The sequence below is a fragment of the Triticum aestivum genome, chromosome 5A, assembly GCF_018294505.1.
Source record: "Triticum aestivum cultivar Chinese Spring chromosome 5A, IWGSC CS RefSeq v2.1, whole genome shotgun sequence".
Classification (NCBI taxonomy): Eukaryota; Viridiplantae; Streptophyta; class Magnoliopsida; order Poales; family Poaceae; genus Triticum; species Triticum aestivum.
Window position 1 is genome coordinate 500,186,417 of NC_057806.1, and position 17,893 is coordinate 500,204,309.

Below are 17,893 nucleotides of genomic sequence, written 5' to 3' on the forward strand. Positions count from 1 at the left end.
GAATTAAAATTTGATAGAATACTCTATGTGCTTCACTTATATCTTTTGAGCTAAGTAGTTTTGCTCTATGTGCTTCACTTATATCTTTTGAGCTATGTAGTTTTGCTCTATATGCTTCACTTATATCTTTTGAGCTAAGTAGTTTTGCTCTATGTGCTTCACTTATATCTTTTGAGTGTTATAATTTTGCTCTATGTGCTTCACTTAGATCTTTTAGAGCACGGTGGTGGATATGTTTTAAAGAAACTATTGATCTCTCATGCTTCACTTAAATTATTTTGAGAGTCCCTTAATAGTATGGTAATTTGCTTAATAATAATATGCTTGGTATTCAAGATTTGTGAAACTTTATTTTGAGTGTGTTGAATACTAAGAAAAGATTGAAGCATGATACTTGTTTTGAGATATGGAGATGATAATATTAAAGTCATGCTAGTTGAGTAGTTGTGAATTTAAAGAATACTTGTGTTAAAGTTTGTGATTCCCATAGCATGCACGTATGGTGAACCGTTATGTGATGAAGTCGGAGCATGATTTATTTATTGATTGTCTTCCTTATGAGTGGCGGTCGGGGACGAGCGATGGTCTTTTCCAACCAATCTATCCCCCTAGGAGCATGCGTGTAATACTTTGCTTTGATAACTTCTAGATTTTTGCAATAAGTATATGAGTTCTTTATGACTAATGTTGAGTCCATGGATCATACGCACTCTCACCCTTCCACCTTTGCTAGCCTCTCTAATACCCCGCACCTTTCGTCGATATCATACACCTACCATATACCTTCCTCAAAACAGCCACCATACCTACCTATTATGGCATTTCCATAGCCATTCTGAGATATATTGCCATGCAACTTTCCACCATCTAGTTCATCATGACACATTCATCATTGTCATATTGCCTAGCATGATCATGTAGTTGACATAGTATTTGTGGCAAAGCCACCGTTCATAATTTTTTCATACTTGTCACTCTTGATTCATTGCATATCCCAGTACACCGCCGGAGGCATCCATATAGAGTCATACTTTGTTTTAGAATCGAGTTGTAATCATTGAGTTGTAAATAAAAAAAGTGTGATGATCATCATTTAATAGAGCATTGTCCTAAAAAAGGGGGGAGAAAGGCCAAAGAAAAAAAAAGAAGGCCCAAAAAAAGAGACAAAACAAATAAAAAGGGGCAATGCTACTATCCTTTTACCACACTTGTGCTTCAAAGTAGCACCATGATCTTCATAGTAGAGAGTCTCTCATGTTATCACTTTCATATACTAGTGGGAATTTTACATTATAGAACTTGGCTTGTATATTCCAATGATGGGCTTCCTCAAATTGCCCTAGGTCTTCATGAGCAAGCAAGTTGGATGCACACCCACTTAGTTTCTTTTTGAGCTTTCATATACTTATAGCTCTAGTGCATCCGTTGCATGGCAATCCCTACTCACTCACATTGATATCTATTGATGGGCATCTCCATAGCCCGTTGATACACCTAGTTGATGTGAGACTATCTTCCCCTCCTTTTTGTCTTCTCCACAACCACCATTCTATTCCACATATAGTGTTATATCCATGGCTCACACTCATGTATTACGTGAAGATTGAAAAAGTTAGAGTACGAAAAAATTGCTTGGCTTGTCATCGGGGTTGTGCATGATTTAAATACTTTGTGTGGTGAAGATAGAGCATAGCGAGACTATATGATTTTGTAGGGATAACTTTCTTTGGCCATGTTATTTTGAGAAGACATAATTGCTTTGTTAGTGTGCTTGAAGTATTATTATTTTTATGTCAATATAAACTTTTGTCTTAAATCTTTCGAATCTGAATATTCATATCACAATTAAGAAGATTTGCATTGAAATTATGCCAAGTAGCACTCCGCATCAAAAATTCTCTTTTTATCATTTACCTACTCAAGGACGAGAAGGAATTAAGCTTGGGGATGCCTGATATGTCTCCAACGTATCTATAATTTTTTATTGCTCCATGCTATATTATCTACTGTTTTGGACTATATTGGGCTTTATTTTCCACTTTTATATTATTTTTGGGACTAACCTATTAACCAGAGGCCCAGCCCAGAATTGCTGTTTTTTGCCTATTTCGGTATTTCGAAGAAACGAAATATCAAACAGAGTCCAAGCGGAATAAAACCTTCGGGAACGTGATTTTATCGCCGAACGTGATCCAGGAGACTTGGACCCTACTCCAAGGAGTCAAAGAGGAGGTCACGAGGGTGGGCCCCCCCCCCTAGGGCGCGCCCCCTACCTCGTGGGCCCCTTGGAGCTCCACCGACGTACTCCTTCCTCCTATATATACCTACGTACCCCCAAACAAACAGATACGGAGCCAAAAACCTAATTCCACCGCCGCAACTTTCTGTATCCACGAGATCCCATCTTGGGGCCTGTTCCGGAGCTCCACCGGAGAGGGCCGTCATCACGGAGGGCTTCTACATCATCATAGCCTCTCTGGTGAAGTGTGAGTAGTTTACCTCAGACCTTCGGGTCCATAGTTAGTAGCTAGATGGCTTCTTCTCTCTTCTTGGATCTCAATACAAAGTTCTCCCCCTCTCTTGTGGAGATCTATTCGATGTATTCTTCTTTTTGCGGTGTGTTTGTTGAGATCGATGAATTGTGGGTTTATGATCAAGTCTATCTATGAATAATATTTGAATCTTCTCTGAATTATTTTATGTATGATTGGTTATCTTTGCAAGTCTCTTCAAATTATCCGTTTGGTTTGGCCAACTAGATTGGTAGTTCTTTCCATGGGAGAAGTGCCTAGCTTTGGGTTCGATCTTGTCGTGTCCTTTCCCAGTGACAGAAGGGGAAGCAAGGCATGTATTGTATCGTTGACATCGAGGATAACAAGGTGGGGTTTATTTCATATTGCATGAATTTATCTCTCTACATCATGTCATCCTGCTTAAAGTGTTACTCTGTTTTTAACTTAATACTCTAGATGCATGCTGGATAGTGGTCGATGAGTGGAGTAATAGTAGTAGATGCAGAATCGTTTCGGTCTACTTGTCACGGACGTGATGCCTATATACATGATCATTCCTAGATATTCTCATAACTATGCTCAATTCTGTCAATTGCTCAACAGTAATTTGTTCACCCACCGTAGAATACTTATGCTCTTGAGAGAAGCCACTAGTGAAACCTATGGCCCCCGGGTCTATTCTCATCATATCAATCTCCATCACTTTAATCTTGCTTTGCTTTTTACTTTGCCTTTACTTTTTACTTTGCATCTTTATACCAAAAATACCAAAGATATTATATCTATCAGATCTCACTCTCGTAAGTGACCGTGAAGGGATTGACAACCCCTAATCGCGTTGGTTGCGAGTAGCTATCGTTCTGTGCAGGTACGAGGGACTTGAGCGTGGCCTCCTACTGGATTGATACCTTGGTTCTCAAAAACTGAGGGAAATACTTACACTACTATGCTGCATCATCCCTTCTTCTTCGGGGAAAACCAACGCAAGCTCAAGACATAGCACGGGGGCATTGGAGCTCGCCGGAAACAAGCTCGGGGCGGTGGTCGGAGTTCGATGGTGTGCGGGTTTGGCGCTACAGGGCACGGGAGAGCGAGTTGAGGGGCTTTATGGCCTCCTGGCGCCATAAGGAGCAAGGTGACGTGCGCGGTTGCGAGCTGTGGTGGCTCTAGCCACGACGGTGAGGATCCAGGGCGATGTGACTGCTCAGGTCCGGTGGTTAGAGTGGCTACGGTGTGCGAACGACAAAACAGAGAGGGGGAACAATGGCGGGGCTCACAGCGGTTCCGGCGGAGGCTTCAGCGAGCTCGGGAGAGGTCCGACGCGGGCGGAACGGCGACGACGATCTAGGCCGGCTGGAGGTCAAGACGACGGTGATGGCGGCATTACGGTGCGTCCCTGGTTGCTTGGCTCGTCAAGGACGATACGGGTGATGAGGCAGAGCTCTCAGGCACGAAGAGAGGGCGAGGGGGAGGCAGTGGCTGTGGTGGCAGTGAGCGGAGGTGATGGGCGCGCTCGGCCGTGAGAGAGAGAGCAAGGGAGAGGACGGGATGAGCACGGGGGAGAAGTGAGAGGGGCCGGGGTGTTGCGTGGTGACATCCAGGGTATCAAGGCATCGAGGAAGAGGGACAGGCAGGCAGGAGGTGGCGCAGTGGATGCATGCGCGTGGCGACCACGCGCCCCTGGCCTCCTGGCGAGAGGTTGGGGTGACTGGCGCTGTCAGTCGGCCGGGCCAACCTGTTGGGTCGCTGGGCTGCACAGTGTCGGGTTACACAGGTAAGTTTCCCTTTTTCTATTTTTTCTGTTTTCTGTTTTATGTAATTGTTTTGATTTAGTTTTAAGGACTAAATCATTTTTTGCCTCTGATAATTTTTGTAGGGACTAGTTGGATTAATCCAAAGCCCTTCACCAAAAATCAGAAGTACTGGAGCTACTAAATATTTTATATGAATTAATAGCCCCAATTCAAATACAATATGAATTGATTCAAAAATCCAAATGTTAGGGGAAAATGTGCATCACCTCTGGTTACTGTTTCCAGCATTTTACAAAAATGATGAACATTTTTGAAGGCCATTTGGAATCATTGAAAATATTTTAGTTGAACCTGGTGGATTCCTTTTGATGCTGGGGTTTGAATATCCCCCATTTCAAGTTCATTTTAAATTTAAACATTATGCACACATGAAGGGCTAGCCTAGTGCATACCAGAACTAGGGATGTGACGATCATGTCATGTTTATGTGTTGTGTGTTTACCATGTTGTTTGCTTCTTTCCAGGTGTGCTTCTTCTCGATAGTTCCTGTTTTGTTGCGATCGTGAGGATTCGTTCGACTATGCTTGTTCATCTATGCCCATTCGTCTTCTTCATGGAATCGTTCTTCTTCCTAATGGGATTTCAGGCAAGATGACCGTCACCTTGGATCTCGCTACTATCTTTGCTATGCTAGATGTCTCGATGCTATTGCTATGTCGCGCTACCTACCACTTTTTTATCAAGCCTCCCAAATTTCCATGAAACAGCCTCTAGCCTTTTCACCATCCCAACAAACCGTTGTTTGGCTATGTTACCGCTTTGCTCAGCCCCTCTTATAGCATTGCTAGTTGTAGGTGCAGTTGCAGGTTGTTCCATGTTGGGACATGCATATCATGGATATCATGGGATATCACAATATCTCTTATTTAATTAATGCATCTATATACTTTGTAAAGGGTGGAAGGCTTGGCCTTATGCTCGGTGTTTTTCTCCACTCTTGCCGCCTTAGTTTCTGTCAAACCGGTGTTATGTTCGTTGATTTTGCGTCCCTAACACGATGAGGGCTTATGGGCCCCTCTTGACAGTTCGCTTTGAATAAAACTCTTCCAGCAAGGACCAACATTGGTTTTACCATTTGCCTAATAACAATTAAAATTTGCATAGGGACTTCCCGGGCCTGAGGACTTAATTAACAACCCTGGCCAATGCTCCTCATGAGTGTTGGTCCAAACTAGAGCACGTGCGGAGCCACCTCAGGGCAACCTGGGTTATTTTGACACCTGTATGCGTAGCTCATCCATCGTGGCCTGAGACGAGATACGCGTGGCTACTATCAGGGTGTCGGCACGTCGGGAGGTCTTGCTGGTTTTGTTTTACCATTGTCGAAATGTCTTGTGCACCAGGATCCCGAGTTTGATTGGATGTCCCGCGATAGAGGATTGTCTCCGCGGATCGTGAGCTTGTCATGGGCTAAGTTGGGACACCCTTGTAGGGTTTAAACTTTCGAGAGTCATGCCCACGGTTATGTGGCAGATGGGAATTTTTAATATTCGATTGTAGAGAACTTGACACATGATCCAAAATAAAATACACCAACCGCGTCCATAACCGTGATCGTCTCCTTTTGAGTGAGTTCGGGAAGAGAACACGGTGGGGTTATGTTTGAACGTAAGTAGTTCAAGATCACTTCTTGATCATTACTAGTTTGTGACCGTTTGCATAGTTTCTCATATTATTCTTGTACTCGTAAGTTAGCCACCATACATTTCTTAGCCGCTTGCTGCAACCTCACCACTTACCCTTTCCTACCCATTAAGCTTTGCTAGTCTTGATACCCATGGTAATGGGATTGCTGTGTCCTCGTGGCTCACAGATTACTACAACAATAGTTGCGGGTATAGGTAATGTGATGATCATGACATGAGAGCGATGTTTACTTGTTTGGAGTTCTTCTTCTGCTTCTTCTTTGATCGGGGGATAGGTTCCAGGTCGGCAACCTAGGCTAGCAGGGTGGATGTCGTTTGAGTTTTTGTTTGTGTTTCATCCGTAGTCGGATGTTCTTCTCATGTATGATGTTCGATGTATTCTTGTGGCATTATATGCCTTTGTATGTATCCCCAACTATTATGCGACGGTACGATGTAATGATATCCACCTTGCAAAAGTGTTTCAATATGCGGCTCTATCCTTGGTGGCACCTTCAAGTTCCTCTCGGATATGATCGCATATTGGGTGTGACAAGTTGGTATCAGGGTTTAGGGTTTAATGTTATGGTTAGATTTATTATTAATACTTTTCTCGTAGTTGCAGATGCTTGCGAGGGGGTTAATCATAAGTAGGAGGTTTGTTCAAATAAGACCATCACCTAAGCACCGGTCCACCCACATATCAAATTATCAAAGTAGCGAACACGAAACAAACCAACATGATGAAAGTGACAAGATGAAATTCCTGTGTACCCTCAAGAGTGCTTTGCTTATTATAAGAGACCATTTTGGCCTGTCCTTTGCTACAAAAGGATTGGGCTACCTTGCTGCACTTTACTTACCATTACCATTACTTGCCCATTACAAATTACATTCGTATCAAACTACTCATTACCGACAATTTCAGTGCTTGCAGAAATTACCTTGCTGAAAAGCACTTGTCATTTCCTTCCGCTCCTCATTAGGTTCGAGACTCTCACTTATCGAAAGGACTACGATTGATCCCCTATACTTGTGGGTCATCAAGAATCTTTTCTGGCACCGTCGCCGGGGAGTGAAGCGCTCTTGGTAAGTGGAAACTGGTAAGGAAAAATTATTACTATGTGCTGAAATTTATTGTCACTTGTTACTATGGAAAACCATCCTTTGAGGGGTTTGTTCAGGGAATCTTCACCTCGTCCGGAACCACAATTAGTTGCCCCTCAACCTACTGCACCTACTAAAAATATTGGTTATGAAATTCCTTCGGGTATGATAGAACAACTGCTAGCTAATCCTTATGCGGGAGATGGAACTGAACATCCTGATATTCACTTGATCTATATGGATGAAATTTGTGGATTATTTAAGCTTGCAGGTTTATCTGGAGAGAAGCTAAGAAGAAAGTTTTCCCATTATCTTTGAAGGGAAAGGCATTGACATGGTATAGGCTATGTGATGATATTGGATCTTCAAACTGGAATCGATTGAAATTGGAATTTCACCAAAAAAATTATCCTATGCATCTAGTTCATCATGATCGGAATTACATATATAATTTTTGGCCTCGTGAAGGAGAAAGTATTGCTCTAGCTTGGGGGAGGCTTAAGTCGATGTTATATTCATGCCCTAATCATGAGCTCTTGAGAGAAATTATTATTCAGAACATTTATGCTCGGCTTTCTCATGATGATCGATCCATGCTCGATACTTCTTATACTAGTTCTTTTATGAATAAGACTAATGAATTCAGGTGGGATCTTTTAGAAAGAATTAAACGCAACTCTGAAGATTGGGAACTCAACAAAGGTAAATAGTCAGGTATTAAGCTTGAGTTTGATTGTGTTAAATCTTTTATGAACACTGATGCTTTTCACAAGTTTAGCACTAAATATGGACTTGACTCTGAGATAGCAGCCTCTTTTTGTGAATCATTTGCTATTCATGTTGATCTTCCTAAGGAGAAGTGGTTTAAATATCACCCCCCCCCCCTATTAAAGAAGAAATTAAAGAATGTGTAATAGCTAAAGATGAAACTATCATTTACAATGTTGATCTAGTTGTGCCTACTGCTAAGGTTTCAACCGTGGTTCGCAAAAGAAATATCAAAGCACCTAGACCGTCAAAACAAATCAAAGTAGAACCTAGTGTTGCTATGGTTAAAGATCTCTTGGTAGGAAATATTGATGGGCATGTTATTTATTTTTGTGCTGAAGCTGCTAGAATTGCCAAACCCGATGAAAAAGATAAACATAGACCTGTTGTTGGCATGCCTGTTGGCTCAATTAAAATATGAGATCATTGTTATCATGGTTGATGTGATTTAGGTGCTAGTGTGAGTGCTATTCCTTTCCCCTTATACCAGGAAATTATGAATGACATAGCACCCGCTGAAATAGAAGACATAGATGATACTATTAAACTTGCTAATAGAGACACCATCACACCACTCGGGATTGTTAGAGATGTTGAAGTCTTGTGTGGGAAAATTAAATATCCAACTGATTTTCTAGTTCTTGGTTCCCCACAAGATGAGTTTTGTACAATTATTTTTGGTAGACCTTTCTTGAACACTGTCAATGCTACTATAGATTGTCATAAACAAACTGTTAGTGTTAGCTTTGGTGATGAGTCTCATGAATTTAATTTCTCTAAGTTTAATAGACAACCTCATGATAAAGAATTACCTAATAAGGATGAAATAATTGGTCTTGCTTCTATTTCCATGCCTCCTACTAATCCACTAGAGCAATATTTGCTCGACCATGAAAATGATATGCATTTACGAGAAAGAAATGAACTAGATAAAATATTCTTTGAACAACAACCTCTGCTTAAACAAAATTTGCATATTGAAACTCTAGGAGGTCCTCCTCCACTAAAAGGTGATCTTGCATTTGAATTAAAACAATTTCCTGACACTTTGAAATGTTCTTATCTTGATGAGAAAAAGATATATATCATGTTATTATTAGTGCTAACCTTTCAGGACATGAAGAGGAAAGATTATTGAAAATTCTGAAGAAGCACCGAGCTGCTATTGGGTATACTCCTGATGATATTAAGGGCATTAGTCCCACTCTCTGTCAGCACAAGATTAATATGGAGCCGAATGCTAAACTCGTTGTTGATCATCAATGACGTTTGAATCCTAAGTAAGAACTGAAATATTAAAGCTTCTGGAAAAAGGTATAATCTATCCCATAGCTGATAGTAGATGGGTAAGTCTCATTCATTGTGTCCCCAAGAAAGTCGGTGTTACTGTCGTTCCTAATGATAAAAATGAACTTATTCCACAAAGAATTGTCACTGACTATAGAATGGTAATTGATTTCAGAAAACTAAATAAAGCAACTAGAAAAGATCATTACCCTCTTCCTTTTATAGAACAAATGCTAGAAAGATTATCTAAGCACACACACTTCTATTTTCTCGATGGATATTCTAGTTTTTCACAAATACCTGTTTCACAACCTGATCAAGAGAAAACTACCTTTACTTGTCCTTTTGGAAATTATGCTTATAGACGTATGCCTTTTGATTTATGCAATGCACCTGCTACCTTTCAAAGATGTATGACTGCTATATTCTCTGATTTTTGTGAAAATATTGTTGAGGTTTTCATGGGTGATTTTTCCGTTTATGGAACTTCTTTTGATGATTGCTTAAACAACCTTGATCGAGTTTTGTAGAGATGTGAGCAAACTAATCTTGTCTTGAATTGGGAGAAGTGCCACTTTATGATTAATGTAGGTATTGTCTTGGGACATAAAATTTCTGAACGAGCTATTGAGGTTGATAAAGCTAAAGTTGATGCAATTGAGAAAATGTCATGTCCTAAAGATATTAAAGGTATTCGTAGTTTCCTCGGTTATGCCGGTTTCTATAGGAGATTTATTGAAGACTTCTATAAAATTTCTAGGCCTCTTACAAATCTTTTATGAAAGGATGTTCCATTTGTTTTTGATGATGATTGTGTACAAGCCTTTGAAACACTTAAGAAAGTCTTGACTTCTGCACCTATTGTTCAACCACCTGATTGGAACTTGCCTTTTGAAATTATGTGTGATGCTAGTGATTATGTTGTTGGTGCTATTCTAGGAAAAAGAGTTGACAATAAATTAATGTTATCCATTATGCTATCAAAGCCCTAGACAGTGCCCAAAGAAATTATGCTACTATTGAAAAAGAATTTTTAGCAGTTGTGTTTGCTTTTGATAAATTCAGATCTTATATTGTTGATTCCAAAGGAATTGTTCACACTGATCATGTTGCTATGAAATATCTTATGGAAAAGAAAGATGCTAAACCTAGACTCCTTATGTGGGTTCTCTTGCTATAAGAATTTGATTTACATATTACTGGGAGGAAAGGAGCTGAGAACTCCGTAGCTGATAACTTGTCTAGGTTAGAAAATATTCTTGATGACCCGCTACCTATTGATGATAGTTTTCCTGATGAACAACTAGCTGCAATAAATGTTTCTCATAACACTCCTTGGTATGCTGATTATGCTAATTACATTGTTTCTAAATACATACCACCTAGTTTCACATACCAATGCAAGATTAAATTCTTCTATGATTTAAGACAGTACTTTTGCGATGACCTACATCTTTATAAAGGAGTAGATGGTATTATTAGACGTTGTGTACCTGAGCATGAACAGGAAAAAATCCTACAAAAATGTCATTCTGAAGCTTATGGAGGACATCATGCGGGAGATAGAACTGCTCATAAGGTATTGCAATCTAATTTTTATTGGCCTACTCTCTTCAAGGATGCCCGTAAGTTTGTTTTATCTTGTGATGAATGCCAAAGAATTGGTAATATCAGTAAGAGTCAGGAAATTCCTATGAATTATTCACTTGATGTTGAACCATTTGATGTTTGGGGTTTTGATTATATGGGACTTTTTCCTTCCTCTAATGGGTATACTCATATTTTGGTTGTTGTTGATTATGTTACTAAGTGGGTAGAAGTTATTCCAACTAGTAGTGTTGATCATAAAACTTCCATTAAAATTCTTAAAGAAGTTATTTTCCTAAGGTTTGGAGTCCCTAGATATTTAATGACTGATGGTGGTTCACACTTTATTCATGGTGCTTTCCGTAAAATGCTTGCTAAATTTGATGTCAATTATAGAATTGCGTCACCTTATCATCCTCAATCTAGTGGTCAATTTGAACTTAGCAATATATCAATAAAATTAATATTACAAAAGACTGTCAATAGGTCCCGAAAGAATTGGTCTAAGAAATTGGATGATGCACTTTGGGCCTACAAAACAGCTTATAAAAATCCCATGGGTATGTCTCCTTACAAAATAATTTATGGAAAATCTTGTCATTTGCCTCTTGAGTTAGAACATAAAGCATATTGGGCAATTAAAGAACTTAACTATGACTTCAAACTTGCCGGTGAAAAGAGGTTATTTAATATTAGCTCACTAGATGAATGGAGACGCCAAGCTTATGAAAATGACAAACTATTCAAAGAAAATGTTAAAAGGTGGCATGATAAAAGAATCCAAAAGCGGGAATTCAAAGTTGGAGAATATGTTCTTTTCTACAACTCTTGTTTTAGATTCTTTGCAGGAAAACTTCTCTCCAAATGGGAAGGACCATACATTATCAAAGAGGTTTATCGCTCTGGAGCTATCAAAATTAATAATGCCAAAGGTACTAAGCCGAAGGTGGTCAATGGGCAAATAATTAAACACTATATCTCAGGTACGCCTATTAATATTGAAAGCAATATTATTCAAACCATGACACCAGATGAACACATAAAATAAACCTTTCGAAACACTCCAGAATTGTGAAAAAAGTTGGAGGTGCGTGCTACAGTAAGTAAACGGACTCCAAAAGATCCGCAAAAATATTTTATGTCAGTTTTGGAATATTACAAAAATTAGGAAAATAATAAATAACCAGGAAGGCAACCAAGGAGGGCACTAGACACCAGGGCATGCCTGCATTTCCTGGCATGCGCAGGTGGGTTGTGGCCACCTCGAGAACCTTCCTGACTCCGTTTTCCCCTCGTTTTGCTTCTTTCCCAAGATAAAAATATCTTTATATACCCCCTGAATGTATTAACCACCATATCACTAAGAGATCTTATGTTCTTCTTTCTTGCTGTTTTCTGACAAATCTAGATCTTCATGGACGCTCCGAGCTCCTCCAAGGACAAGTTCTTCTAGAGGTTAATCAACCCCTACTTGTCGGAGGTGGTGAAGCACCCTCAAACCATCAAGATGCGTGAGGAGGTTCTCCACATTCGGGACGTTCAAGGGCCCAAGGGGAAGGGAACCATGGAGGCCCGGCTCGATGCCATGGAGAAAGAGGTCTTCAAGTGCAAGGGGATGGTGGAGCGCGGACTCAATGACAATCACCTCATGATTATGGATTTCACCTGTGATCTCAAGGTGGATGGCCGGTCCATGAAGGACGTCGTCTTCACCCTCAAAGAGCAAATCAACTTTCTGCAAAGCCAAATCTATGATCTCCAAAACCCAGTCTTTGAATATGACGCAAGATTTAAAGGTATGAGTTTGGATGCCAGTTGCAGGACTCGCGAGACTCGCGCTTCCTCTTATGAGGGTGAGCCACTACCATGGAAACTGGAGGATAAGCTCGCTACTACCGCATCACCACCACCTCCTTCTTCATCACCGAAGGAGACTTGAGTACATGATATGGCACTCCCCTTGGCTTGTGCCAAGCTTCACTACTGCAGGATGCTGCTAACGTGACACTACGATCAGAGACCCTTTGACAAATCTGTGTGTGATGCATTAATCGCAAACGGGGATGTAAAAAATGGTCTAAAAAGATGCAAAACGTTTGCATTGGCGGAGACATCAAACATGGTTCAAATTTTCGTGACGTGTATGATGCGGGGCATACGGTTGATCCATACGAACTGTTTGCGATTAGACAAAACAACAGAAACAGGCAGCCATATCAATGTGTGTGCGATATACGGCATATAGTTCGCTTTGATGAACTGCTTGCTATTAGGGAATGCAACAGAAATGATTGGCTAGATCAAGGTGTGTGTGATATACGGCATACGGTTCACTCGGACGAACTGTTTTTGATTAGGGAAGAGAACAGAAACGGTTCAACTTAACAAGATGTGTGTGATATGCGGCATACAGTTCACATAGATGAACTGTTTGCGATGCGCCAAAAGAACACAAATGATTCGTGTAAACAATATGTGTGTGATACGCAACAAACAGCCCACTCGGATGAACTATTTGCGATGAGAAATTGTAACACAGACGGTTACTATAGTTAGTTCGTGCGCGATTCTGTTTGTACAAAAAACTTTGAAAAATGCAAACTAGTTGCTTGTGGTGGCTAGGAGTATCGCACACGATGCGTCTGTGAATACTCGTGTGCGATGATTAGTAAGTTACACATATGTTTCCTTATGTTAACACGTGTGTGACAAATAACACGTGGCACCGCATACGGTATTCAGGTTGTGTGTGTGCTCCACTTAGTCTTCTCGCACTCTAGAGAATGCTTCCCGCGCTCCACATGGGTGAATTGTAAAATCCACGCCTCTTCCCTCATCGGTTTCCCGCCACCAGCTAATGGCTTGCTGCATATAACCCAGGCGGCAACGCACCGTCGCGACACTCTACACAGATCTAGTCCTTACCCATCTACCATTAGTTATTCCAAGCATGCCAAGCAATGACCAAAACTTCGACATCTCCCCTACCTGTGTTACATCTTTGGCGAGGAGAACGAGTTGGAGCAAGTCGGGGAGCAAGAGGTTCATTGGCCAGTGCAGGCACCATGGCCTATCGGCAGCGATATCGACATGACAGTCCTTGGGCGCACAAGCGACATATTGCAGAGGAGGTGTAATGAGCAGTTTTCCATCCACCGTGCAAAAGATCCAGAGCTGCTCGACGGCATGATCGACGACCCACCAGAAGAGCCGCCATCACCACCGCTAATCGAGAGCCTGATGCCCCGCACGGAATGGTCAGAGGACCTCTACGATTCAGTCAAGACACAGTCAACATGCAGCTTCATCATTGCCCGCGGCAGCCGTGTCAACCTCGATCCCGACGATGTGGGGGCCATGCTCGAGCGCATCCTTGGCAGAGTTGACATCCCCGATGAAGTAGAACATCACCAACATGATATCTTGAGGATACAGGTGATGGACGGAATTTTCTACCAGCCAGAGACATGGAAATGGAGCGGTTCCGCGGAGATATCATGCTCATGATTGCACGCTGTCAAGCTCTTCTGGAAGAGGCCCAGCAGCCCCAAGAGCCTCTCAGCGCGAGCAGCTCCGTAGGTGGAGGCGGGTCGGGACACTTGGAAGGAACGGACGCAAGGGTGCTATGCTAATCATGGAGTCCGAGAAGACAGCCGTCGGAACACCGCCAGCTCAGCCTTTTAGCCTATATTGTATTATAATTGTATGCATATGTGGGTCGTGAGTGTTTTGTGCATTTTCGCATGTGGCATTTTAAATAATCCTGAATATGTAAGATAATTATTAACCGATGCCATTGTAAATTTGCCTCAACGGCGAGCAGAGCACGCGCAGGGACGCCAGAGTAGAGCGCACTATGGCTGCCTCAAAGGCGAGCAAAACGCACAGCCGAACGCAAGCAGAGCACGCCACGGCCGCCTCAACGGCGAGCAACCACGTGGTCAACCTTTTGGCACCCCGTGGGAGGCGTGACGGCGCATCCATCATGCACGATGGTGATATCTTGACCATGTGTGATAGTGGGCAGATGCGTACACGTACATCCGAGAACGCGGGTCCATGTTTCGGGCTTCCCATGCGTGGCATGCAGTTGATCCATAAGAACGGTTTGCGATGAGCCAGAACAACAGAAACGGGCTTTGTAGGCCAAGAACCATCAATAAATTTTGACCTTGTTTCTCGTCACATTGCAGATTACAACGCAATAAGTAATTGCAAATCTGTTCACAGTGATCAAACTAATATGTGTTCACACTTAGCACCGGGCTATAAAAACTACCCACTCAAAAATTACTTCATAGTTCCTCTCCTCATCACCCACAAAATTGGTCTTTCATGTCAAGTCGTTCTGCCATGACCGGTAGGAGGAGTTTCAGGTGGACATATAACCAGGAAGCAAAGACCAAGGCCGCGGAAGCACTAGAGAGGTCCCGCCGCCAAGCGGCAGCCGCAGCAGAGATGTCCCGGTGTGCCGAGGAGCCCTCGAACGAGATCTCACGGGCACGCGAGGGCTCTCACAAGTGCACTCGCCACATTGGTGATTGCGACGAGGTGGCGTTGCTGAAGTCCTTGGCCGGCGATGATGACATTCTCGCTGGCCTCATTAAGCAGCACGAGTTGGTCGACGGCTTGATGAAGCTGCTTGAGATCAGCGATTCGTCGGTTGAGAAGGCGACCAGCCTCGTCGAGCAACTCATGGGTGACAATGTAAATCTCCTTAAAACAATCGCCGAGAAGGAGGAGGAGGCCGCCGGCTAGAAGATGCTGCATGGGCGGAGCAGTGCCTCGGGGATGACGCTGACAGCGGTCGTCGAGGAACTGGTGGGTGACTTGAGGAAGCTCCAGATCAAGCGCGAGCAGGATGTAGGAATCCATGGCTGCTTTCAAGCAAAGTCATGGGGAATTGAAGAAGGAGCTAGAGGATGTCATCACCCGGCGATCCATCGAGGAGTAGAGACAGTAGCGACCCAAATCATTGTATGCGATTTCCTTCTTCTCTTGCCCCCGTGACTTCCGGGCTTTGCAATATGTGGTATTTTAAATTATCCGGAATATGTAAGACAATTATTATCTACGCCATCGACACATTAATATCGCAAACAATTGTATTATATGAACCGTGTGTTCTACTAACCATTTAAGTGCGGCCATGCATCCCTCTTTTCTTTTGGCCATTAATGTCTGCGACTTGTCTCAAACTGTATGGATTTTTTTACCATGGCATATATGTGCCATGTCATGAAACCATGCTAGGTTTCATGTTTTTTGGGTGAGTTTTCGATTTACTGGGATTTAAAAACTGAGATTCTAATGTTTCCGGATAACAAGAAGTTTGTAATTCATTCCCATTCCTTCATTGATACCTAAGCATGCACCTAATGGCACGTGTATGATTTTCCACCCATTTTGCTTCACTGGAGCATGTGCTTGTAGTTCAAATTTGAATTATGGACTACTGTAAATGCCTAGAAAACTTAATTAATATATAAAATGGCCAAACGAACCCTGAACAGTTTCAAATTTCAGCACGACACTCCTGTTATTCTATGTTGCCTGTAGAAAACAAAGTTCAAGGCGAGAAGAGGCAGCGATTATCGTTTCGCCCACAAGAGGGGCATGTTTCCCTACGGAACCACGAGGGTTGCGAGAAGCTTCGTTTTGTAAGAGGCTTGAAATATAGCTTGGCCCAAATTGGACAATTATTTTACCATGACATATATGTGCCATGTAGTGACACCATGTCAAGTTTCATGATTTCCTAGTGAGTTTTGGATTTACAGAGATTTAAAAACCGAGATTCGCAATGTTTGTGGCCAAGCCAGGATGCCGAGATGGTTGAATTCATTCCAACTCCTTCCATGGGACCTAAACATGCACCCCAAGGACACATGTGTGTTTTTTCTAGCCATTTCGGTGTGATATGTCTCCATCATATCTATAATTTTTGATTGTTTCATGCCAATATTCTACAACTTTCATCTACTTTGACAACTTTTTATACTATTTTTGGGACTAACATATTGATCCAGTGCCCAGTGCTAGTTCCTGTTTGTTGCATGTTTTTTGTTTCACAGAAAATACATATCAAACAAAGTCCAAACACGATAAAAACTTACGGATATTTTTTTGGAATATATGTGAGTTTTGGGAAAAAGAATCAACGTGAGACAGTGCCTGAGGGGCCCACAAGCCATAGCGGTGCACCCTGGACCCTGGTGGCCACCCCGTAAGGAGGTTGGTTCCCTTCTTTCGCCGCAACAAAGCTAATATCCAGATAAAAATCGTGTTAAAATTTCAGCCCAATCGGAGTTACGGATCTCCGGGAATTTAAGAAACGGTGAACGGCCAGAATCTGGAACGCAGAAACAGAGAGAGAGAGAGAGAGAGAGAGAGAGAGAGAGAGAGAGAGATCCAATCTCGGAGGGGCTCCCGCCCCTCCACCACCATGGAGGCCCTGGACTAGAGGGGAAACCCTCCTCCCATCAAGGGGGGAGGCCAAGGAAGAAGAAGAAGGAGGGGGGATCTCTCCCCCTCTCTCTCGGTGGCGCCGGAACGCCGCCAGGGCAATCATCATGTGACGGTGATCTACACCAAAACCTCTGTCATCTTCCCCAACATCTTCATCACCTTCCCCCATCTATATTCAGCGGTCCACTCTCCTACAACCCGTTGCACCCTCTACTTCAACATGGTGCTTTATGCTTCATATTATTATCCAATGATGTGTTGCCATCCTATGATGTCTGAGTACATGTTTGTTGTCCTATCGATGATTGGTGAATTTCTATGATTGGTTTAATTTGCTTGTGGTTATGTTGCTATCCTTTGGTGCCCGTCATATGAGGGCATGTGTGGATCACACCATAGGGTTAGTTGTATGTTGATAGGACTATGTATTGGACGGCAAGGGTTACAGCAGCTTCATCCTAGCATAGAAATTGATGCATATGGGATTGAAGGGGGACCAATATATCTTCTTGCTATGGTTGGGTTTTACCTTAATGAACGTTATGTAACACCCTGGAGTTTGCCCTTTTCTTTTTCTGATGATTTTCTTGGATTTCTTGTTTTGATTTGCTTTTCTGTGGCTATGTGGTTCTGAAACTTGGGAAGATCATGTCTCCCTAGGTTTTATAGTGGCTTGTCATCCTCATCATCATCCCAAGACCATGTCATTTTCATCCTTGACCTA